The sequence below is a fragment of the Kogia breviceps genome, chromosome 1 (assembly GCF_026419965.1).
Source record: "Kogia breviceps isolate mKogBre1 chromosome 1, mKogBre1 haplotype 1, whole genome shotgun sequence".
Taxonomy (NCBI): Eukaryota; Metazoa; Chordata; class Mammalia; order Artiodactyla; family Physeteridae; genus Kogia; species Kogia breviceps.
In genome coordinates this window covers 104,449,130-104,475,377 of record NC_081310.1, presented here as the reverse complement: position 1 = coordinate 104,475,377, position 26,248 = coordinate 104,449,130, and the positions used below count along the sequence as shown (strand labels likewise).

General features: G+C 37.1%; 1 long non-coding RNA gene across 2 annotated transcripts in view; it reads right to left on the bottom strand.

Annotated features, from left to right (window-relative positions):
- LOC136794469 (uncharacterized) overlaps nucleotides 1–23,411 on the bottom strand; it is a 543,465-nt gene extending 520,054 nt beyond the window's left edge. For both annotated transcript variants that reach the window (XR_010841268.1, XR_010841274.1), the window contains exon 1: nucleotides 23,197–23,411. This is a non-coding gene — a long non-coding RNA (uncharacterized lncRNA). The remainder of the gene's footprint in view (nucleotides 1–23,196) is intronic.
- Between the last annotated feature and the right edge of the window lie 2,837 nt (nucleotides 23,412–26,248).

Genomic DNA, 26,248 nt, shown 5'->3' with positions numbered 1-26,248 from the left:
AATCGATTTTTTCCCATTTTTGTTTTTCTGCCCTTTTGCTTTTCATACTATGTGGCCCTCTCATTATATTCAGTAACTTAACCAACAAACATTTACTGAGCACCTAGTGAACACTGAAGGCAAAGATGGTCAAGACCCAATCTCTGGTTCTAGAAGCTCACATTCAAATGGAATGTCATAAAAACAACAACTCATCTCAAGGCAATAAAAAACAGTAATAACAAAAATATGGCCAAAACACTAAGGGAGCAGAGAGGAAGAACAACTATCCTTTCTGAGACATAGAGAAAGGATACTCTGGACCAACCTCTCAAAGGAAGTGGCAATTGAACTATACCTTGCAAGACGAGAATTTTTCTAGGCAGACAAGGGACATTTGAGGTAAATCATAAGATCATAGCATATGCTAAGAGCTGCAATTAATTATGATAAAAAATAATTTTGAGACCTAACATCTATCAAGCATTTGTTACATGCTGAGCAAGGAATTTGGACTCTATATTTTAAAGGAAAGGGAAGATGGTTGTTCATACTATTTAGAGTATTTCACATATCAAATATTCAATTACTGATTTTTTAATTTACATAATATTTTGGCATATTAATGCCTCTAATTGGCACCTCAGTCCCATAATGCCCTCCAATAAAATGTTACCTCAAGGCTATTCATTTATCAGTTTTTAAAATGCATCCTTTAGTTCAATGCAAAAGAGAGCATAATTGATGATTATTAACAAACAGAATTAATAATTAAATAATAATACATTTTAGTCTCACTGTTTATTAGGTGTTTAATCTTTCAAAAAATTGCAAATAAAATACTAGATATTGGAACCATATCAATTTAACTTGCTCTTTCTCTGATATCAGTGAAAGGGTATTATTTATCACACTAAGTATATATTATAATCTTCTGTTGATAGTAAAAGATCAAAGATTACCTTCCATCAAACAGAATTATGATGCCATAACATTTTATCTTGTTACAGCTGATATCAATCACTAGGTGACAGTGAGCTGCAGAGCAGATTTTTCAGTCAATATACCTGACATGCTCAAACATCTGAAACACAGCAACCAACTTTCATGTGCTTTGTTTGTGAAAGTGAAAAACAGAGCATAAACAAATAAGTGCCTGATTGTTAATATCATATATGTTGCTCAATACCACTTGGTTTCTGAGCAATTAACTGGTGTTTTTACCTAGAACTTCATCAAAGGAGAGAAAAGTCAGTGTCATTAAAACAGAAAGTGGGGCATTGTTTTAAATGGAGACATGAGAGTGGTAACATCTTCAATCACAAGATTAGGGCAAAGAACCCCTCCTGGTGTAACTCTCTGGAGACACATATATTCTCACTCTTTCATCAGAGAGCTATACAAGGCCCTGACTGAAGTCACAAATCTCCCAAGCAAATCCTCTTTCTCAAGAAGGGTCACAGCCTCTTTCCTGCATCTATTTTGAGTTATATCATGTGCTCACTCAATGGGTAATCTGGGCCAATTTTTTCCCCTCCTCGTGGTTTTGTAACTGCAGAAGACTATTCTTCCCTTCTCATTATGTTGGTAGCTTTGCTTTTTAGAAAAAGATAGAGCAGGGCCCTTGAATTTTTGCAACGTTCAGTGTGCACACAATGTTATCAAATACTTAAGCTATAGAAAGGAAAACATTGTATTTGTAAAATCTTTGTTCACCTTCATGTATAAATTTTATAGCATGCTGACTCATGTCAAAACTCAGAACTATATGCATTTGTCTTACTAGCTTCTTAATATTTCTTTAACTGGAGTGACAGAAAAGAAGAGCTTTATTATAAATCCAAAACTTTAACCTTTCTAAGTACTGACTGTATAGTAAAGAATTAGCATTTAGAATTGTTTATATTATTTAATTTAAAAACAACAGTTGTCTACTCTGTGAATCATAAAATAATTTGCTTGAATATTTTCTTTTCTCTTTTTTCTTATGTTGAGATGCTCATACACTACATTATAGAGAATACAGCAAAACCTTCCCAAACTTGCAAAATTATTGGATGGGACATTCATTTTTATGCAGACTATATGCATATTCATATAAAACAGTCTGAAAAATGTATCAGATATAATTAGCATGTTTATGAATCTATTTGCTCTGCTATTAAGTAACAAATTTGTAGTAACCATGGCAACTGCAACATCACAAGCATAAGTTCTATTTTTGTAATAATATGAGTACCTTTCTTAAAGCAACATTCATGCTTACATTCTACATTTTAAAATATTAAAAGAGCTTTTAAAATATCATGTCATTTTTCATTACATAAGGACACATTTTATATTTTGATTTTATTTTAAATTAAAAGCTGTTTCTTTTTTGTTGTAGTGTGTGTGCCAATAATAATATTTAAGTGTAAAGGGAAAAAACATGGAATATTAGGCTCAGGTTAACACAGGTGTTTATAAGATTGTTAACTTTTATTTTTTTTTAGATTTGTTTTTAATGTGGACCATTTTTAAAGTCTTTATTGAATTTGTTACAATATTGTTTCTGTTCTATGTTTTGGCTTTTTGGCCACGAGGTACGTGGAATCATAGCTCTCAAACGAGTGATCGAACCCGCATCCTCCACATTGGAAAGTGAAGTCTTTAACCATTGACTGCCAGGGAAGTCCCAAGCTTGTTAACTTAAAAAATTTCCATTTCATTTGAAACAGAAAAAACATAAGATTTTTTAAATAAAAATTCAATTTTTTAAAATAAAAGTCATATATGGATTTCTTATTTGACTTTAAATTTTTTTCTTCAATCTTAATAATCTTCTTCAATCTTAATAAGTACGTTTTATCAAAGTCTAAGTAGTAACATTTTTCTCCACAGCTGATCTGGGAAGGTATTTTAGTTAACACTTTTGTTAAATGTAATTAATTAATTTGTTAAAAGTAATTATTTGTTTTCATCATCTAAGTATCATCACTTCTAGACATATCATCCTGGGCATTTTATGTCATCATTACAAACCTCACTTTGCTGCCCTATAAAATAGACATAATAATAATACCAACATTAAAGGATGGGTAAGAAGGTGAAATCTGAAAATGCCAGTATGATAAACATACTTTGCGGTTCCTTTAAAATTACAATTCTGCCAGTACCATACTGTCTTGATTACTGTAGCTTTGCAGTATAGTCTGAAATCAGGAAGCCAGATTCCTCCAGCTCCGTTTTTCTTTCTCAAAATTGCTTTGGCTATTTGGGGTCTTTTGTGTTTCCATACAAATTGTGGACCTTTTTGTTCTAGTAATGTGAAAAATGCCAATGGTAGTTTGATAGGGATTGCACTGAATCTGTAGATTACTTTGGGTAGTAGAGTCATTTTCACAATGTTGATTCTTCCAATACAAGCACATGGTATATCTCTCCATCTATTTGTATCATCTTTAATTTCTTTCATCAGTGTCTTATAATTTTCTGCATACAGGTCTTTTGTCTCCTTAGGTAGGTTTATTCCCAGATATATTATTCTTTTGTTGCAGTGGTAAATGAGAGTGTTTTCTTAATTTCACTTTGAGATCTTTCATCATGAGTGTACAGGAATGTAAGAGATTTCTGTGCATTAATTTTGTATCCTGCTACTTTACCAAATTCATTGATTAGCTCTAGTAGTTTTCTGGTAGGATCTTTACGATTCTGTATGTATAGTATCATGTCATCTGCAAACAATGACAGATTTACTTCTTCTTTTCCAATTTGTATTCCTTTTATTTCTTTTTCTTCTCTGATTGCTGTGGCTAAAACTTCCAAAACTATGTTGAATAACAGTGGTGAGAGTGGTTAACCTTGTCTTATTCCTGATCTTAGTGAAAATGGTTTCAGTTTTTCAATGGAACAGGATAGAAAGCCCAAAGATAAACCCATGCACATACGGTCACCTTATCTTTGATAAAGGAGGCAAGAATATACAGTGGAGGAAAGACAGCCCCTTCAGTAAGTGGTGCTGGGACAACCAGACAGCTACATGTAAAAGAATGAAATTAGAACATTCCCTAACACCATACACAAAAATAAACTCAAAATGGATTAAAGACCTAAATGTAAGACCAGACACTATCAAACTCTTAGAGGAAAACATAGGCAGAACACTCTATCACATAAATCACAGCAAGATCCTTTTTGACCCACCTCCTAGAGAAATGGAAATAAAAACAAAAATGAACAAATGGGACCTAATGAAACTTAGAAGCTTTTGCACAGCAAAGGAAATCATAAACAAGACAAAAAGGCCACCCTCAGAATGAGAGAAAATATTTGCAAATGAAGCAACTGACAAAGGATTAATCTCCAAAATTTGCAAGCAGCTCATGCAGCTCAATATCAAAAAAACAAACAACCCAATCCAAAAATGGGCAGAAGATCCAAATAGACATTTCTCCAAAGAAGATATACAGATTGCCAATGAACACATGAAAAATTGCTCAACATCATTAATCATTAGAGAAATACAAATCAAAACTACAGTGAGATATCATCTCATACCGGTCAGAATGGCCATCATCAAAAAAATCTACAAACAATAAATGCTGGAGAGGGTGTGGAGAAAAGGGAACCCTCCTGCACTGTTGGTGGGAATGTAAATTGATACAGCCACTATGGAGAACAGTATGGAGCTTCCTTAAAAAAACTAAAAGTAGAACTTCCATATGACCCATCAATACCACTACTAGGTATATACCCTAAGAAAACCATAATTCAAAAAGAGTGATGTACCAAAATGTTCATTGCAGCTCTATTTACAATAGCCAGGACATGGAACCAACCTAACTGTCCATCAACAGATGAATGGATAAAGATGTGGCACATATATACAATGGAATATTACTCACCATAGAAAGAAATGAAATTGAGTTATTTGTACTGAGGTGGATGGACCTAGAGTCTGTCATATGGAGTGAAGTAAGTCAGAAAGAGAAAAACAAATGCCATATGCTAACATACATATATGAGGAAATAAATAAAAAATAAAGTTCTAAAGAACCTAGGGGCAGGACAGGAATAAAGACGCAGACTTCGAGAATGGACTTGAGGACACGGGGAGGGGGAAGGGTAAGCTGGGACAAAGTGAGAGAGTGGCATGGACATATATACACTACCAAACGTAAAATAGATAGCTAGTGGGAAGCAGCTGAATAGCACAGGGAGATCAGCTTGGTGCTTTGTGATCACCTAGAGGGGTGGGATAGGGAGGATCAGGAGGGAGATGCAAGAGGGAAGAGATATGGGGACATGTTTATATGTATAAGTGATTCACTTCGTTATAAAGCAGAAACTAACACACATTGTAAAGCAATTATACTCCAATAAAGATGTTAAATAAATAAATAAACTAAGTAAATAAAATATTAAATTAAATTACAATTCTATATTCAGGCGTATTTTGTTACAAAAATCAATTCTAGTCGTGAAATGCAATGTTTCAAATAACTCAAACCCTACAAACATCGGATTTCTGTATTTTATCAAAAAGTGGCAGAGGAATAACTGATGTCTGGAGAATTGGGATGATGATATTAGGTGAAGGGATTGTGTAAAAGCAACTCTTTCCTTTTTAAAAAAAGTTCTGGCATGGCTTTAAGCCCCAAGTCAACCACTCACTGAGCCTCATTCCCTCAACAATATATGGAAGAGTAATATCTATTTCCTTAGATTTTTACATGGGGCTTCCCTGGTGGCGCAGTGGTTGAGAATCCGCCTGCCAATGCAGGAGACATGGGTTTGTGCCCTGGTCCGGGAAGATCCCACATGCCGCGGAGCAACTAAGCCCGTGAGCCATGGCCGCTGAGCCTGTGCGTCCGGAGCCTGCGCTCCGCAACGGGAGAGGCCACAACAGTGAGAGGCCCGCATACCGCAAAAAAAAAAAAAAAAAAAAAAGATTTTTACATGCATAAATATAACATAAAGCTGCCATCATACTCTATGACACAATATTTGTCAATGAAAGTAGTTAATCTAATCCCCATCCTTCTTTTTAAAATTGTAATATTTGTCATTGAAATTATTTAACTTAATCCCTATCCTTCATTTTAAAATTGTATAGATTTGAGAAAGTTTAGAGAGTGCTAAAGACAAACTAAGAGGTTCAGACGAGTTTAGCCTTTCTAGTTATGTGCTCTGAAAAGAAAAAAACTGGACGGGAATTTCTCTGGACAGAGTCTGGCAGAACTAGGACTTGGTTGGCTTTGAGAAGAATGGCTACAATTTGAGCTGAAAAGGTAACACTGTAGCCCAGATGGAAAGGCCTTGCTCACCCTTGAGACAGAGGAAGGGCCTCAGAGTCAAACTAGAAGGTAGAAAGTGAGAGCAAACCGTAAACACAGGTCAGTGATACAGAACTCTGGCTGGCAAGGGAAAGGAAAACCCAGGGCAGATAGAGTCTGTAAATCTGTAATTGTCCTCATCTACCTCATATCTATGTTCAACACCACCATTACCATTCAGTTTAAAAACTTCAGCCCCAGTCTAACACTTCTGTTCGCCCTTACTCTCCTTTGTTTTCTTCATGGGACTTACTGTATTGGAATATGCTATAAAATTTACTTATTGCACATAGTGTCCATCTCCACTCTCTAAGATGTAAACTCCAGAGACTTGTGGCTCTTTCTTCACTGCTGTGTCCTCAGTACCTGTCAGATCCTCAGAAAATATTTGTTGAATGAGTCTTTAGCATGGTATTTGGCACTTTGTAAGCATACAATAAAGATTATTTGTTATTACTACTATACTTTTTCTATTTTTATTCATTTTTTTCCTCAAATTGTCTAAAAATAGGGTCTTCCTTAAGATAAAGATAATGGGAATAATGAAGATCTACCTTATCCCTTTTAGGAGAAAGAGCCTAATTTTGGTTGGATCAATGACTTAAAAAAAAAAGATTTTAACATAAATACTACCCTAATCTTCGAAAATACTATAATCCATATCAGATTGGCCACAAATTAATCCATTAGATTATATGGCCAACTAATTTTGTTAAATCAAAAAATTATACCCAATTATCCAAACTGGATAATTTGCTGAGTGTCATATTTACCTACTATTGTAGATTCCATACACATTTTATCTCTTTGAGACTTACTCTCTATTCATAAAAATAAATAATTTGAAGAGTCTCTCCCTTCCGTTGCATAATAACCTCAAGGCTGAGCTGCTTACTCTAGAGTAGGTACACATTTTAACTGATTTGTTATCATTTAGAATCTAGGGAGAAAATTAATGATGATGGTAAGTGTGATTAAGTCTAATTTATCTCAGCCAATTCAGTAGACATAAATTCTCTCTAGTCAAAGTCAACATTTGTCAAGCTGACCTACCTTGTCTTATTTTCTGTGTGTATTTCAGAGGCATAGAAATAGAAGTAATTTGCTGAGCAATAATGTAGTTAGTGATGTACTAAACAGGACTTATGATCTTCCTAATGACAGAAGATACAGGCTGTGAATAAAAAGGGGAAGGAGCACTGCCTCTGTCTTATAAAGAACTAGAAAAGTGATCATGTGGCAGGGTGCACTCCTAGTAGTTGGTGACACAGTCTAGATCAGATTGTAAGGTCAATGAAATAAGAGGACCATAAACCAGTTGGTTGTATTTTAGTAGACTACTTATAGGAAATTTAGAAAGAAAAGCTGTACTATCAAAGAGAATGGGGAAATTCTGGATGCTTACAGAACTATTTCAGTTGTCTCAATAGAGTTAGGCATTGGCTACAAACCACGTGTCATGATGGTTGAAAAGAATTCTGTTTAGTTATGCTACACAGTCAACTGTTCTGATAAAAATATTTCAAATTCATCATGTCTCCACTTAATGTTTATTTCTTCCTTCTAGAGAAAATGTGTTGTTAAGGTTAAATTAGATAGTAATAATATAAATTGTGAATGATCAGCAGTTTCAAAAATAATGTTAACCAATGAATAATCCAAGTATGAAGAGCCTTATAGACAAGGTAGAAAAATAAGTTTGAATTCCTCTCATGCTGTGTTGAAGTCTGTCCTTTAAAACTTCTACCCCAGGAACACTCCATTTCCTATCCTCCCTTCTCCCTTGCCTTTAGATGTGACTTTGTGTCTTTTTCTTCCCCACAGAATGTCAGCAGAAGTTACTGCTATGAATAAGATATGTTACTGCCAAGCCTGCCCCATAAAGTTCCCTAAACCACCCCTCCAGGTTCTTCCCTCCATCCCATGGGTAGAAATGACAATGATCTCAGATATCATGCATTTAAGATGGTATTGTTGTTATCAACCTGGATCCTCAAATGATATTCATTCATTCATTCATTCATTCATTCAACAAATACATATTGAGTACTTCATATGTGCTACGTACTATATTTTTCTAATAATTTGTAAAATTATATTTATTAATCAAAATGATTAAACTATCTCAATAAATTGAATCATGTCATCCAATGATGTGATTTTATAACATATTTAGGATGTGAGAAATGAGTGTGATAAAATTTAAACTGAAAAAATGCAAGACACAAAGCTGTCTAGATAGCATAATTCTAATTGTGTTTGATGTTATAAGGGCTGTATAGGCTTTCTCAACACCCACTCCCTTCAGTGGCAGAGGTTCAAAATCTAAAAATGACCTTTTCTATATCCACTTGTAGCTTGGGCCCCAGATGTAATCTGGTTTCCTCTTTCATTTGAAAGACAGTTATGCAGTGAGAGGGAGAGGGATAGGGTGCAAGGCACCCATTCAGCTTGCAGGTGTGAATCAGGGTAGTAGCAGGGAGATGGTAGAGCCAGCAGAAAAGAGGAAAGCTTCCTAATTTTGCAGTTTCCGGATCATGGCACACACAGCAATCCTCTTGGTTCGGCTGTGGTTTCAAGTCCCTTCTGAAAGCTTAGACTAGAAGCTTTTTTTTCAGCCCTCCAAAAATTGTGATCTTTCTATGTTCTCTAGTAAAGTATTTCCAGCTTAAACTAGCCAAAATGGTGTGTGTGTGTGTGTGTGTGTGTGTGTGTGTACAGTTATTTATGAATTCTTGGATTAAAGATTTCTTAAAACAGTTTTTGAGCCTAATCCATAAATTCTTGGCATTTATTATTATTTTGATTATATACAAAAGGCTCATTCCCCCTAAGTATGTTAACTACAAACTTAATGTCTTAATTATTTCTGAAATTATTCTTTAACCATATTGTAGTCTTATATCACTATTTTGATAATATGGAATCACTGAAAGTCTAACTTTGCTGAAAATGTTCTTACATAAAATATTTATTTTTAACATTAACTATACTCCAAAAACATGTGACTAGATGCTTTTACGTTTCTAAAGTCCTTAACAAAGTAATAACAAAAAGCATTAATACTGATTGTAAACTCCGAACATTGGGTTTGGCATTGGCCCAGTGGAGTCAAGTCAATTGAACATCTAAATAGTTTTATTTTTTATTAAAATGATAATTTTATTAAAAGTAATTTTATTTTATTTTCTAAGAAGAAAATAATCCAGAAACTTTTCTAACCATATATTTAGATATTATAGTACATAGAGTTTTTGTAATAAAATTTATTATTATTAAACAGAAATTTGTAGTGCCTAGATCATTTATGCTGTCAATCTGAATTGAAAATATACCGGCTATCCTAGCACAATCACAGGCAGACTTCTTAATTAACACTTACATCATGCTGATAATATACTCGATTGGTATTTTAAAATTAGATACAGGGCTTCCCTGGTGGCGCAGTGGTTGAGAATCCGCCTGCCGATGCAGGGGACACGGGTTCGTGCCCCGGTCCGGGAAGATCCCACATGCCGCGGAGCGGCTGGGCCCGTGAGCCATGGCCGCTGAGCCTGTGCGTCCGGAGCCTGCGCTCCGCAATGGGAGAGGCCACAACAGTGAGAGGCCCGCGTACCACACACACACACACACACACAAAAAAGAAATACAAGAGCACATTTTCCTGTTAAAAATTGACAGGTGCCCCCCAAAGTAAATCATAATAATAACAGTAATAATGATGATGATGACCAATTTCTTTTGAATAAGAAACAAAACCTCTGAACTACTATTTCCATACTTTCTACCACCAGCTTAAAAGAACTGATGTTTTAGGGGGAAAATGCTGTAATTCATGATTATATAAAATATTGTATAGAGTTGCAACTATTCCATGTACATTTATTACAATAATGTTGTCATTTGTTTAATCATCAAATATGCATGAATTGTCTATTTTGAACCTGTCAATTTGCCCTGTACAGGTTATACAGTGGTGAAGAAGACAAACACAGATACATGCAGCTGACAGGCTAGAGGGTAAGACAATAAACATGTAACAGGCAAATAAGTTATCTACTTGCAAGCTCAGAAAATCCAGACATGATGCAGCAATAAAAGGTAACAGGTCAGGATCTACTTAGATAGGGTAACCAGGAAAGGCTCTCAGGGGAGACATCATCCTAGCCAAGACCTGAAGGATGGGTAGGAGCCAACCACACAAGTATGAGAGGAAATCCTGCAAAGGGAATTGACCTTGTGGATCCTCAAGAATGAGTTAGCTTGAAGTGTTTGAAGAAATAAAATGCTGTTATTAAAATATAACAACATATATGGCTATATATGTATATTTAATATACATATATATCATATGAACTGTTAAGTTATAACACAATTAACCTATGGTGTAAAATCTTCCCCAACTCCAAAATGCTAAACTTGCACAAAGAATGTAACTTTCCTTCTTCGTCTACACACTTACAGGATAGGCTAAATAATATTTAGTTAAAAACAAAAACAAGGGCTACCCTTTACCTTTAAGGCATTTTTATTATCTTCTTTCTATAAACCTTTTCTTTGATTGAAATTGCTTAGGAAAAGAAGGTCACTGATTACTTGGGAATGCTTGTGAAGTACACCATTTATTGCTCAACCAGGACCTTCTACATCCATACCCAGGAAAGCAAAATGAAAGAGATAAAGCGCATAAGACCAGTAATAGTACTCTTGGGAAAGCACCACTTCTGGAAGGAAAAAGGTCCCTTTGGAGGCTTGAGGGTGAGGCAAAAGAAGGAGGTAAGAGATGAAAGTTAAAGGGCCTGAACAAAGTTACAAAATCAGAAGACACAATCATCCACCTCCCCAAGAGAAAAAAAAAAATGAAATCAATAAAAGAAAATTAACATTACCATATCAAAAGAAGGAAGTACTCTTGTACTAATAGGCCAGCCAAACCTATCTCCTTTGCATAAAACTTACCTCTGTTCTAAGAAAATAAAACACATTTAAATTTTTTTAAAAAGATGTCCAACAATGTTCATACAAAACTACTGTACAAGGAAATGGAAAGTGCAAATCAAAGTATTTCAGTTTATATTCTCCTTAATGAAACTACAATAAAGCAGAAGTAAACTAAATTAAATAAATCTTCAACAAGTATTTACAAAATTTTTTAAAAATTTAACTCAGAACTTATAAACTTCAAAACAGAAATGGGCAAAAAAAATAGAGACGAAGAACTGACAAACTCAGAAAGAAATGATATTTTTAAAATTATAAAAATCATGTTAGGGCTTCCCTGGTGGCGCAGTGGTTGACAGTCCACCTGCCAATGCAGGGGACACGGGTTCGTGCCCCGGTCCGGAAAGATCCCACATGCCGCAGAGCGGCTGGGCCCATAAGCCATGGCCGCTGAGCCTGCGCATCCAGAGCCTGTGCTCCACAACAGGAGAGGCCACAACAGTGAGAGGCCTGCGTACCGCAAAAAAAGAAAAAAAGAAAGAGAAAAAATCATGTTAGAAATAAAGATTAAATTACAAGGTGCACAAAGGAGAATGGATTAAACAACAACAATAATAGATCATAAAGGACATTAAAGAAATGCAAACATAAAGCCATGTCAATGAAAACAAAAGAAACTGGAAAAAAATCAGGGAAAATGTAATTGATATATAAAATAGACTACAGGACATTTATCATAGAAATGATCTGATCCCCAGAAAATTTTTAAAAAGTAATGAAATATATAAAGTTACAAACAAAGGAAGAAATTCTGGTAAAAGAAGACCTGACTCATATGAAAAGGACCCACTGTGTAACTGGGAAAACTGACCCAGACAAGCTCTAATAAAACTAGTATTTTTTAGACTTTAGACTCTAAAGATGAAGAAAAATCCTCTGGGCCTAGGAAACACACACAACACACACACACCCCCCCACACACACACACACACACACACACACACACACCTATCTCTCTCTCTCTCTCCATCAATCTAAACTAAAACCGAAAAGCAGATAAAAAAATGTTTACAAAATGTTAATAATCAATGAACCAAGGAGAAGGATATACGGTGTCCAGTGAATTGCTCTTTCAAATTCTCTTTAGTTTAATTACTTTTTTATAAAAAGAGAAAAATCATCACTAGTAATAAAAAAGAAAAAAGAATGAACAATTTTTATACAAATAATGTCCTAATTTCCTACATATCATTATTTTAATGGTTGCATAATATTATTTATAAGGATTATTACACTTTCTTTTAACCAATAACTCTTGTTCAGCATTTAGTTTTTTTTTCAGTTGCTGCAAGTCTTCAAATTTTGAAGATGAGTTAAAACTTTTTAACAAACCAAAATGAGACCAAAAACTAAAGGCTGGCAGAAAGTAATGAGACTGACTTTTAAAACAATTCCAGAGGAGATGATCTTAAAACGTGTTTCAGGGCTTCCCTGGTGGTGCAGTGGTTAAGAGTCCGCCTGCCGATGCAGGGGACACAGGTTTGTGTCCCGGTCTGGGAAGATCCCATATGCCGCGGAGCGGCTGGCCCCGTGAGCCATGGCCGCTGAGCCTGCGTGTCCGTAGCCTGTGCTCCGCAACAGGAGAGGCCAAAAAAAAAAAAAAAAAAGTGTTTTAATGATGTCAGCATGAACAAAATAAATATCATCTTGAAAGATGAAATTATATTTGATGTGCAAATTTCATAGTTTTTAAAAAATTTTTAAGTAAGAAAAGAACCAAAAAAGTTAGGTAAGAAGAAAGGAGAAAATATACTACTTTTATAGTCACACTCAAATATGCAAAAAATCGTAGAGCTAGGGATATATCTCAAAAGATATCACCACTTCCTCTCAGCTTACATTTTTTAGGGAACAATATATATATATTATAATATTGGTAACATAGGCTTGCACCTACCATCTATAATATAGGTAATACACCATGTACTTAATAGCTATATAATAGGTAAAGTGTGATATATGCATAATAGCAGTCAAGAAAGTGCTGTGCAATATATTAGAAAGGAGAGAGCAATTGCTTTAAACTTTTCAGAGGATGCTCAAAAACAGTGACAGAAATAGTTTCATAAAGGAGATGAGGCTGGGGATATGCTTGAAGTAAGAGAAGGGCTTTCCCAGGGAATTGTGGGAAAAGTCATAGAAAAAATAAAATAAAACAAGGCTCAGAGGCCTTTGAGAATTCTTGGGTGAATGCAGGACACAATGTATGCCAGCAAATATCCATGAGCTTATTGAAAAAATATTTATCCAGCATGGTGAGCCTTGACTGACATGCTCAGGACTTGGAATTTGTTTTTAGAAAATAAGGGGCATTGAAGGCTTTGAAACAGCTTGTAACAGTAATGTGATGGTCATGCAGATGGTTACATGGCAGATGAAGACCTGGTCTCAGTTCAACATATGTCATACCCTTCCCTGACTTTGTACGCTTGATAGGCCCAATCAGAGTATCTCTCACACCTGTGGCAACATGTTTACTGCCTTAAAACTCATTCTCAATCTAAAGTATAACTCTTCTTACTTTTATACAATTAACCCTAATGGACATTCCAAGGTTCTCCAGAGCAGTCATATGGCTGACACACTATAACAATGATAGAAGGATCAGCTCAAAGCTATACCATACTAAATATACAAATGAATGCTGAATAAAGGAACCAATTGTTTTCTAAATAGCCAGCTGTTGGTATAGAGTAGATACATTAATCATAGTGATAGATAAATGTCTCAGTTATTCTTTTTTATTTTATTTTTTCCAGGATGTCTGGCTATAAAGTCAGCTCAGTCCTAAGTTTTCTCCAGGCTCCTAAAACATTCTGGATATGGCTGACAAAGATATTCACTTTGTCATATTTCTTTGTCCCTTTCATTCTCAGGGATGAAGATAGTGTACTACATCAATAATCATGACTTTATTGGAAGTAAATGTGATTTTCTGGGTCTTCTGGAAAGTACTGTACATTTAGTTGCTGTGTTTACATGATTTCAATTTGAAACCAGCCTTTGAATGAATCTCCTCTGGCTGAATTACTTTTAGTTTAGGCCTCATTTGATTTAGGCAGAAAAAGAAAAATCATGTACTGAAAGATAGAGTCAAATTTCCTGGGCACAAAAGTAGTGATGTTGCCCCATTCCTCCCAAGGATTAAGTGATAAGGTGCAACAGACACTGGATCGGACCAGGGACACTTGGGTTGCAGTCTCAAGTCTGTCCCATTAATTAATTAACTCACTCATTCATTCACTAAATATTGAACTTCCTATGTGCAAAGCACTGTCCTAGGTGTTGAAAAGAATAAGATGATATAGACTTTGGGGAGAGAATCTAACTTATTTGGACTCAGGCTTTTCAAAAATTTTCTATGTGTGACTATCTGCAGTCATAAGCTTAAAATGATTTGAGAAACCAAGTAGGGAATGTGTGGAACAAGGATGAGAGTATGATGGAATTGGTGGTGAGGATCTATGGTGTACTGGACAAACTATGCCTCACCTAAAGGCATTCAAATTCCATTTTTCAAAATAAAATATAATGGGGAAAAACCACATTGTGGGCCCTATCTGGAGGGACTCTAGTTTCCCACCCTTGAACTATATGATTTCTAGGATATTCTCTGGTCCTCACATCCCTTTCATACTTTAAAACAAATGAATGAATGAGTGAATGGATCCACGAGTGAATCTATTTCCTTAAAGCTTAACTTCCATTCAGTTTTCTAGATGACCCTAATCAAATTCACATTTTTGGCAGGAGTATCTTCTTCTGAAAACTTGTTCTATGGGAATGGGAAATAGACTTGGGGGAGGGAAGAAAGTGGGAATGAAAAGGCACTGAAAACACACTTGGCCCACTTAGCATACTAGCTTTAGGTGACCCTACCTATTCTACTTCCCCACTCAGCCTAAACCCAGAAATACCATTTGAGTCAAAATTCTTGTCTTAGATTATGATTTAGTTTTGGTGCTAAGGACAGTGTCTGGTACTTGCTAAGTGTTCAGTAAATGAGACTGTGAGTAGACACACAGCAAGTATATAAGAGCCTTGCCTCAGGTCAGAACTTGGTTTGAAACCAAATCCCACTTTTTAGAGATGTGTGGCCTTGAACAAGGCATTCAATTTCCATAAGTTTCAGTCCCCTCAGAGTACCTCCACGTGGAGTTGCTGCAAGATGCAACGTATCTTAACAGCGCTTCTGGGATGTGTCACATATCCAGCACAATGCCTGGTAGTCAGCAAAAACTAAAGAAGCACTGGCCATTTTGTCAGCTTTTGTGAAGGCACTACTTATTTTTTGAAAAATTTTTATTTATATTTTTGGAAATTGATATATAAAATGAGAGCACATTATTAAATATGCTATAAAAATTATTTTAAAAGAAGGAAGCCTTATATATCACTTTAAAAATTATTACACATTGGATGGCTCTATGAAGAGTTAAATCACTGCTTTATCTTTCATAAGCCTAGTGAAAACCAAATGGCACAAGGATCAATATGAAACTTTAAAACAAATTTTTTTTCAGACAGAAGATCTACGTCTATAGTTCAGGCACATTTTTACACATCAGTGAAAGTTCCAATCAATATTTCTGAAACTTGTTGACTGGCATAGATTTTCTTTATAACTGGAAAATTGTCAAATGTTTAAACAAGGGGACAGAAGTGCTGGTATAAAAGCAAATAATAACATTTTAAAACTCTGTCACTAGCCAAAGTCCATCATCTTTGGTCTTATCTGAATCTAGGGAAATGTATTTGATTATTATAGGTCCTATTTGCATGCATTCAGTATTCACATTCTATTCATTTCCTGGAAATCAAGAAAGAGCATTTTATTCTTATGTGTGAAGGCTTATTTTAATCAACAAACAAGCATCATACTACCAATATTTTTATAAACACCTATTTAAAACATAAAATTCTGTATTGGCACATGGTACTTTTATTATTTACTTCTGTATTTTAAAGCTTGGTTACGAAAGAGAAAGATTGTATGTCGTTGACTCCTTTAAGCTGAAGCTTTTTATGATGACACTAAGGACTGCTCACCCTTTCCTCCACTCTATCCACACCAATCATTTCTGTGCCTCAAAACAATTTCTTACATGAATAGCGTCTCTTCAACACGCTATTTACCTGAACCTTAAAACTAAACACTGAGAGTAAAAATAATCTCTCAACCTTAAAAAAGAAAAATCTTCGAGGTGCCATAATGATAAGGGAAGACCTCATCTCACCCTGTATTTTATTTAACTTTATTCTGAGATGCCGCTTTTCACAGCAGAAAGCGTTTCTCCTTTGGCAATATTCTAAGCGAATGACTTTATTTCAATTATATAAACCATAAATAAACAGAAATAAAAGAGATTAATGAGCAATGGTACAACTGAGTGACAGTCGTTAACTACAGTTTTGCTTTATTGGAAAATCTCTCTCTCTGACTTTTGTTCCATTAAGATTATATCCTAATTATCTCAGTTTCATTCTGCCATTAATAACCTTATTTTCTTGGAAATAGTACTGATGGATGAGTTTTAAATCATACTTTCACAAGTAAGGCAGAGTACAATCAAGAAAGGGGTTCCCATGTATAGTTTTGCGGGGATACATGTGAAATGATCACATTTCCTAAATGGTCTTACAAATCAGACTTCAGCCAAATGTAGTACTCCATTATAAAGGACAGGGGAAAAAATTGAATGTTGGAGTTCAAATTCATATAATAATTAGAAGGAACATTTATTTCAAAATGTGGAAAACTTGACAGTAAAAAAATGACAGAAATTCAGCTCAACAGTGAATTATAAATGTCAAATTACTGGTATGCATGTAAAAAAGTATGTAGCTATTAGAAACCAGACTCTGCATTTATGTGCAGTGCTTCTGCCTTTATCAGCTTCTTATATTCCTCTAAGGTGTTCTGTCATTCACTGTCAAATTTCCAGTGTAAGATTATAAGACATATGTCACATCAGTGTCCAAAGCTTTCCAGGTTCTGGACACACCAATGCAGTCCCATATTTTACACAATATTAAGTATATTAAATGGGAAAAGCTGCTCAGTTATTAGAAGTCAGTTACAGAGTGTACTCTAGCATGTGATATCATCTGCTCTGAAGAATGCAAAGTGCAGGGGAGGGGGGAGCAGCTTGATTCTATATTGTGTGTGGACTCATGATGCTGTCAGAGTATCAGCAGGATGAACAATGAAAAGAATGTTAACTAAATTTTGATGCGCAAGAACATGTGTTTAATTTGCAAGATGCTTTGTTTAATTAAAAGGTAAATACCATTTACAATTCCTCTTGCAGACAAATTTAGAGCAGCAACAACACCTACAGAGTGTTCAAATTGCTGGCAGAATTTGTTGGATGCTTTGATCAATTAAAAGGGTACACATTTGGGTAAAAATAATTATTTTTTCCATTTGTTTTCAAATAAAAATGGCTTTATTTTCTATAAACAGATTATTCCTAATGTTTAATGCCTAGCTAAGTATGGATTTAAAGATATAAAAACTATATTATTGTGGAATCTAGAAAAATGGTATAGATGATCTTATTTGCAAAGCAGAAATAGAGACATAGACGTAGAGAACAAATGTATGGAAACCAAGGGGGAAAGGGGTGGGGAGGGAGGAAATGGGAGACTGAGATTGATACATATACATTACTGATACTATGTATAAAATAGACAACTGATGGGAACATACTGTATAGCACAGGGATCTCTACCTAATGCACTGTGGTAACCTAAATGGGAGGGAAGTCCAAAAGGGAGGGGATATCTGTATGTGTATGGCTGATTCATTTTATTGTGCAGTAGAGGCTAACACAACATTGTAAAGCAACCATACTCCAATGAAAATTAATAATAAATAAAAAATTTAAAACTACATTATTATATACCTAGTGCAGAGAAAATAAACCTGAAGGCTAAAAGTTTCTCTTGTCACTCAACCCCTACCTCAAAAGAGATTTTTTTCCATTCCTCCCTTTTTCCTTTCCCTTCCTCCAACTTCCCTTTCCCCCTTCCTCCCTCTGTTCCTTCCTGCCTGCCTGCCTTCCTCCCTCCCTTCCTTCCTTCCTGTCTTTCTTTCTAAAGAGAGTAGGCTCCAAAAGCTGTGTGTTTCACAAAGACCTTTTCACCCCTCCAGGAAGATAACCTCAGTCTCATCACTTGGGTGCTCCAACATAATTGTTCCATAAGCTCACTCGGATCTTAAAGCAGATCAAAAAGGTCTCAGGTCTCATGTTTTTCTTCCTTTAAGATTTGCTACTTTTTTCAGTGATCCTAGAGGGGGAGTATGCTATTGCTTCTTCAGTGGGTCTGTGGGCAGAAAAGTCAGAGATTCAGAGCTCTTTACTTCCAACTTCTAGTTTCAGTAATACAGGTAATAGGGATAACAATTCAACCATTTATCTCCAATGCAACACTTCGTGCAGTTGCAGTTTAATCTTGATTACACTTGGAGGCAGAAAATAGATCAGTGATTCTCCTGAGGATATAATCTAATCATTTCCTTGGTTGATACCAACACATGACATCCAAGCAACATGAAAGAGAAATTCTGCAAGAGTTCCTTAACAGTTCACAATACAGTGAATTGGATTTGGATGGCCCTAACTATGGAACAGTCATCCAAGTTTATTTCAGCCAGCCTTGTCTATCACATGACTAACACATAGACTGCCGAAATGCGAAACAGCCAATCTATTTTATTAACTAATATATTATACTATTATACTATATTATTAACTACTTTACAACTAATATGTTATATTATTGCTTTATTGGAACTGAGAACAAATACAAATTAAATTGTCAGGAAAGAGAAGAGAAGAAATTTCAGTGTGTAAATGTACTTTATCCCCCTGCTTTATCAGACAAAACTCTTTTCTCCCTACCGCATCCCCCAACTCTCCCCAATTCTAAAAGTTTGACTTTATATATTTGTCAAAAGAAAACTTCATTTCATTACTAGGCAAAATATGGTAAAATCCTGCAAAAAAAACCCTGCCCCTCACTAGTAGTAAATGTGGACATGAGACAATCGGCCATTGGTCCTCATTGTTTAAACTCTAACAAGCAAAATTCTTGCAGGGGAAGCAGCAGGGGAGGGATTTTAGGAAGCTGCTGTATCCTAATCATTTGATAATTTTTCATTTCAACGTCCAGTGTATGTTTTGTTTGTGATGGCCTGTTCTACTTGAATAACATTGAAAAATGTTATTTTTTTATGAATCTCACAATGAGACCCAGGATTTTACAAGATTCAACTTTTTATACCTTGCCCTCCCCAATTATTCCACTGGGGGGTGTGGAGAAGGGGGCTACTGTATATCATATTCTAAAAGGGGAAAGTTGAGCTTATCACAAAAACCAATTATAATAGACCCTGAGGCTTCTGCCTTAAATTCTCAAGCTAGTGCTCTCCTGGCCCTTTGGTTCATCTGCTAGGATAATCTAATATACATTTGAAAATGTATCTTTTTAAAAAACATCTTGTTGAATAATTTCCTCTTTGATCTCTTTATTATTTCTTTATGCTAGTTCCTGCACAAGTCCATGTTTTCTCACAGGCATGTAATCCCAAATCACAAGAAGACTCTGGAAAAGAATTACCCTTGATCCATTAATGGATCACCTGAGAGGGCCCTGCCTACGTGGTTACAGTGTGCTTTCTCCATTTACCAATTTCCAGTCAATTAATTATTTGGCACTAAGGATACCCCCACATTTCTTTCACAGGAAATGTGGAAGAATATTAGCATGTTTTTGCTGCCTTACACTTTATAACACATTAAAGGTATTTTTTAAGAAAAATGTCGTTATAAAATGTCTTTATAACCATTGTTAAGACTGGCATTTGACTTTGTCCAGAATTAAAATATAAATTTCAACAAATTAAAGCCTTTTTCTGGATTGTTTTATTTTTTCCTTTTGTTGAATTTCTAATGTCTAGGACAGCTGCCAAGTTCATGGCAATAACTAGTTGTTGAACGAGAGACTGAATCTCTGACAATCAAATAAAGAAGGAACATGATGCTGTGGCAATGCACTTTTGCGTTAGAGGTTGAATACAGAAAAATCTGGGTTCCAGTTCTCATTCTTCCACTAAGTAGACAGTGACCTAGAGAATTCTGAATTACTTCTTAGGACGTCAATTTATCCATCAGTAAAATAAAAGGATTAGACTAGATAATTTCAAAAAGCCCTTCAAATCTAAAAATCTGTGCGAGTGTTTTGGTACAAATTCACGCAGACAAGCAAGTTTCATTACATAACATAATAGTTCCAAACTGATATTGATACTAATGGTTTTAATGAGAGGTTGGAGAGAGAAAATTCCCAGCTTGACATTAACAATCATATTCAACTAAATTAAACCTTTGGAAAAATCACAGATCCCCAACATGACAGGAGGCCATGTGGCCAAATAATCTGCACACAAATGACTGAGAAAGATGAGACACATGGGCTGCAGTCCAATCAGTGACTTAAGGCAGTTCATCTGGCTTTTTCTGATACTTTTGAGCCCTACTGAAAATGAAGTAACCCTAAGACCATTTTATGAAGCACATTCTGTACCTGAGCTAACTTTACAACACAGAGTAAATCAGTTCTACACAATATACTTCAGTGCATTTTAAGTGTGCCTTAAAATGTGGATGCCAGTCTAAAATCTCTTGCCAATTAATTTTATGTATTTTTTGTCATTAAAGTGGCCACTCCAGAGATTTGTTTTGATATTTTTACTGTAGCCATTCACAGAACAAAGAAGAAATACATGAATGGAGATGAAAAGCACCAAAACCTTGTGAGTGTTAAACTCCTTCATGAACAAAAAGAACTAGCAGAAATGTAATGTGGAATGACTTACCTGGCGTGGGGTAAGGTGGGTCTTGGGGGGCGTGAAGAAGACTAAAATTGTACACAGGCCTTTCAGATATCTTTTTAACTGCTTTAACTGCTTTTCAAGTAAAGCTGATGTAGTTTATTTAGTCTTTTGTGATTTTTATGTCATTTAATTCACCACTGAAAACAGCACAATTTCTACATTTGCCTCCTTTCAAGTATAAAAAGGTATTCACAATTAAGCTGAATGAAAGCTTACTCACTGAGATATATGGACTACGGGCTGTTAATGATTTACTGTTTAGCATTTTGAGAAAAACCAAGGCCCTTTCTGTGTTTGGACAGTGTGGTTAAGTAGAATGGACAGAGGAGCTGGAATCAGAAAATCTCATTTCCAGGCCTGGCTGTGCACCTTGCCAGGGTAGCTAAGTCGATTTACTCTCTTAGTTTTTTCGACTGGGAAATAGGAATAGGAAATTGATGACTAGAATTTTTTGCAACAAATACTCCCATTTTATCTAATGTTTTCTTTCCAGAAAAGACTACCTGTTCTCGTTTTTTTTTTTTTTAAAGGCAAAACTCAGACTTAAACTATTAGTTTATTACCACCTTGAATTCAATACAATAAGCATCATTTCTCAAGATATCTCTCCCACTGGCTACTTTTCAGATCCTTACTTTCTGATGACGACCTGTTGTCTCCTTAGTCAAATAAATAAACCTTTCTAAGCTTTACTTTCCTGATCTGTAAAATGAGAAACTATAATAGTACCTTATCCATAAGACTGTAGTGAGAATTAAATGAGATAATGAAGGTAAAGGCTGAAGCTTAGCACCTGGTAGTGAGTAGACACTCAATACATGTTAGTTCTTATTATTATAATTGTTATTGTTATCTTCTGGAGTTCTAATCCTCTGTGACCAGCTCAGATCTCCCATATTGTTGGATATAAAAGAGAGGTGCCAGATCCCACTCCAAATCAGCCTTACTCCCTTTCTTATTAGCAGATCAAATATTCTGTCATCCATCTGAAAATACCAAATAAAAAAACACTCCATTTTAAAAGATACTCTTCTAGATCTGGCCTACTATAAACTAGTCTCAGGGACTGTCAAAATCCTTAATTCTCTCCCCCAAAGAGTGTGTGAAGAAAGTAGAAGCAAATAGTACTGATCTTTTCTTACTGGACCTATACTTATTATTTGCCTAAACTTATAAAACAAAATTTTTAAACCTTACTCCTTCTCCAAAGACAGTAAACATCCAGAGGCAACAGACACTACTGAAAGTCACAATAGTAAGACATTATGCCCATCTCTAACTCAAGGTTGCCTGAATAGAAAGAAACATTGTGATTTCTAATAACCTGTACCTATGCACAGAAGAACCTGCCACTCAAAGCACATAGTCTATTTCAAGGTTAAACTAATTTCAAAACACCATACAGAACTAAGTTATGAATTGTCTAAATAAACAAAACAATCCCTTCCCGAGTTCTCTGGTGAGGAATGGGAGCAGGACACGGGAAAACCCCCAAAAAGGGCTGAATCTCTCTCTTCCTTCTCAGTAAGAGGATAAAAACTTTTCTGCCCATGCTAGGACTTGAGACTGAAAATAGGACTCACGTCCAGGTATGGGAAGGAGGATTAAACTAAAGGGAATCTTTCCTCGTCTTCCCTCCTCTTTACAATCCACAGAATTACTGGTGTTGCCTACAACCTGCAGTATCAGTAAACATTTGCTCCAACAGCTAATGAAATGCTTCCAGAAACATGCACATCAGCAGCCCTCTTCCGGATGGTAAGTGTGGGTTTGGATGAGGGTGTTTGTGTGTGTGTGTGTGTGTGTGTGTGTGTGTGCGCGCGTGTGTGTCTGTCTGTCTGTCTGTGTTTGATCTTTATGTTTGCAAAACGTGCTTTCAAAAGCAGCCACGATTTATTTGGTGTGGGGTGAGTTGCCCCTTTGTCTCCCCCAGATCTCAGCCCAGAGGACCAGAGGAGGGTCAGAGAGGGGCATGGGAGAAGAGGCTGGACTCACACTTACCTTTAAGCAGCAGACGAGGTGAGAGTGGATTTTGGCGCTTTGTTTGTTTTGTTTTGTTTTCTGTTTCTTTTAACTCGTCCTCAGCGCCGGGGGCGCTGGAGGGTCGCTGAGGGGCTGGGCGGGGCGGGGCTGCGCGGCCGGGCGGCGGGAACCAGGAACGGGTCGCCGCGCCTGCCGCGTCCGGCCAGCAGGGGGCCCCTTCGCTCTGCCTAAAGCTGCGCTGCCTCCTCGGCCGGCTCAGCCCGCGCTGCCCACGAACCCGGGAGTGCGGAGGATCTGGAGAGACGAGGAAGGCGAGGGTTTGACAGAGACCAAACGGGGTGAGCCACACAGTGGGTTTCCCCGAAAGCTCGCCTTCCTGGAGCTGCTTGACATGACAAACTCTGGAGGAATCAAGCGTTTTCAGGAACAGGGTCCGCGCCTCCGCTTTACTCTGGCTCCTAAGCGCCGCGGCGCCGTCTCGCTCCGGCCTCCGGCCCAGGTCGCCTTCGGCCGGGGGCAGCCTTCCCGGCGAGCGTGTGAGGGGGCGAGCCGACGTCTCTGGCCGGGACGCTGGAGGCCCGAGAGAGCGCGCGGTGGGGATGCAGCGGGGGCGGCGACTCCCTGTGCCCTCGTCCCCGCGCGGACCGCACCTTGCGCTCCTGGGGCTGCAAAACGCAGGCCGCCTTAACCCAGAGGCAACGGTTTGTGTATCGTTGTCCGGTGTAACCACACCTTTGCTTTGGCTTCCTTTCCTCGAGCTGAGAGCCAGGGTGGAGGTGGAGTTTTCGCTCCCTTACTCTACCCGAGGAGGCCCGGGTCCGAGCCCGCGCTGGCGGGCCGCAGCTGTTGAAACTAGAGTGGATGTGGCTGAAGCGGTGCCCGTCCCACGCCGGGGCGTCCGGGGAAAGTGAGCCGAGCCGGGGCCCAGGGCGGCTGGCCTTCCTCCGCGATGGCGCACTGGGCCTGGCGACCGGCGCGCTGCCCTTCGCCACACGAGAGTTCAGACCCGGCCCGCCCGCGAGAACTGGCCTCCGGCGGTCTTCGGGACCCTCTCTCAAAACAGCGCGAGCTCTGGGACCTGCCTTTAGCTGGTCTCGGTGGAGATTAGGAAGATACTCCCATCTTTTAAGGGGTCTCTCAGATCTACATTGTGTGGATCTGCAGCAGTAGTGATGGCCTTGAATTTGTATAAAGTTACTGCCCGAGACACCCTCTCCCCAAATGCCCTCAAGCCGCACACCGCACTCCACCAAAACTCCCACCGCTCCCACCCATTTGCATTTGAAAACCTCTGGAAAGAAGCACTTTCGGGATGAACCTACACACACACACACACACACACACACACACACACACACACACACACGGCCCGCCAACTGGAAACTGAGTTGAGTCATAGGACACAAATGAATAAGATTGCCTGCCCTTTAGCTTCTGAGGATAAGAATGTCCAATAACCCAGGATTCCGGCAATAACAACATTACAAGGTTTCTGGAACCCTGTTCGGATCCTTTAGAAACACAATAATAGTGATGATAGTAAGAGGAAGAGAATTGTGTTTTTCAGGGCACTTGCGGGCCATCTGTTACGTCATGTGTGGGGAGAACTAAAAATCATTGCCCTTGATTCAGACCCTCAGGTCAAATGACACCATCTCTCTTTTCTGGACGCTAATTAAAAGCAGCTCTGTCCATAGACGTTTGATAGACATTTGAATCAAAATAGTTGAAATTGTCTGGCTCAATAGCAGTGTGCTTATATATATATATATATATAATGTGTAATTATATCAAATATATGATATGTATTTTGAAAGAAAAATGTCCACTCAAAGACAGCTAGAAATGTCAGCTGCAGGCAACCAGTCACTCTTCTGGCTACAAGTTATGCAATTAATAGTCCAACAGCCTAGTCCAAATCCTCTCTTTGCTTGGATCAAGAGTATTAATGAAATGTAGAGGCAAAGATCTTAATTTATAGATGTAGTGTCCTTTTGAAATTTACCAAGCTTTAAAAATGTAATAAAACAAGGGTAGGTTTTCAGGTTTTATTGTTTGTTTGGTTGGTTGATTGGTTGGTTTTGTTTTTAGATTTGTTCAGAATATGACATAGTCATCCCCAGTTCCTATCCCATGTTTTTATTCCAGAGGGTCTGGAAAAAGTATCAGCGAGTAGGGTAAAAAAATCCTCCAAGAAAGCCCTGAGTCTTGTCACTATCCTCATTTAAGTCTTTTGTGTGCATTTCAGAATAGCTGTAAGATAGAAGAATGCATTTCATGTTTCTAACTACTTCAACACAATGTGGAAATAATACTTCTAACATTTGACTGGGTAAAATTCTTATTGATTGCTAATTTGGCATTAAAATTAATGATATTTTGCATAATGATATCCCATTGTTCAATAAAATATGTATTTAAATAATAGGGAAATACCACTGCAGGGTTCTTTACGACTCAGTGTAAGTAGCTATATCATGACTTCGAAAATATAAAAGAATATTCCCATAAGCCTTCTGAAATCATTCCCATAAACCTGCCCCACTTTCTAATACTGTTGAAAAGTTGACTTAATCTCTATTCTGTCAACACTAAATTTATTTCATCTTGGCAGGTGCCTTGTTTGGAAAAGTTGATTGTAGGGGAGGAAGATAGGATGGCGGGAGCATGAACGTTGAAATAACATTTCATTTTATATTCAAGAAAAACATTGTAATTGTCCTCATCATATCAGTAGTAGGAAGACTCTGAAAGGGTTTGATTCGAATGCACTTCATTGAGTCTACCAAGAGAACACTGACATCAAGTAGCAAATTACCCAGAATAATTTCTTTATTGTTGAGAAATCATAATTCCAATTCTGTTGCTTTTGTTTTTAAGTTTTGCTGGAGCTTGTGGGAAAAGGATATGAAAAGGTGAAGAAACAATATTGAGTGCATCAAGGTACTTCCGGTGTGACAACAAAGTGGGTAATCTGCTCCACCCTGCAATTCTCAGAAGGGAAACTGAAATCTTCTATCTACAAATCTCATTTCATTTTTTTCTCAATTTACTAGCTATTTCTAAACAG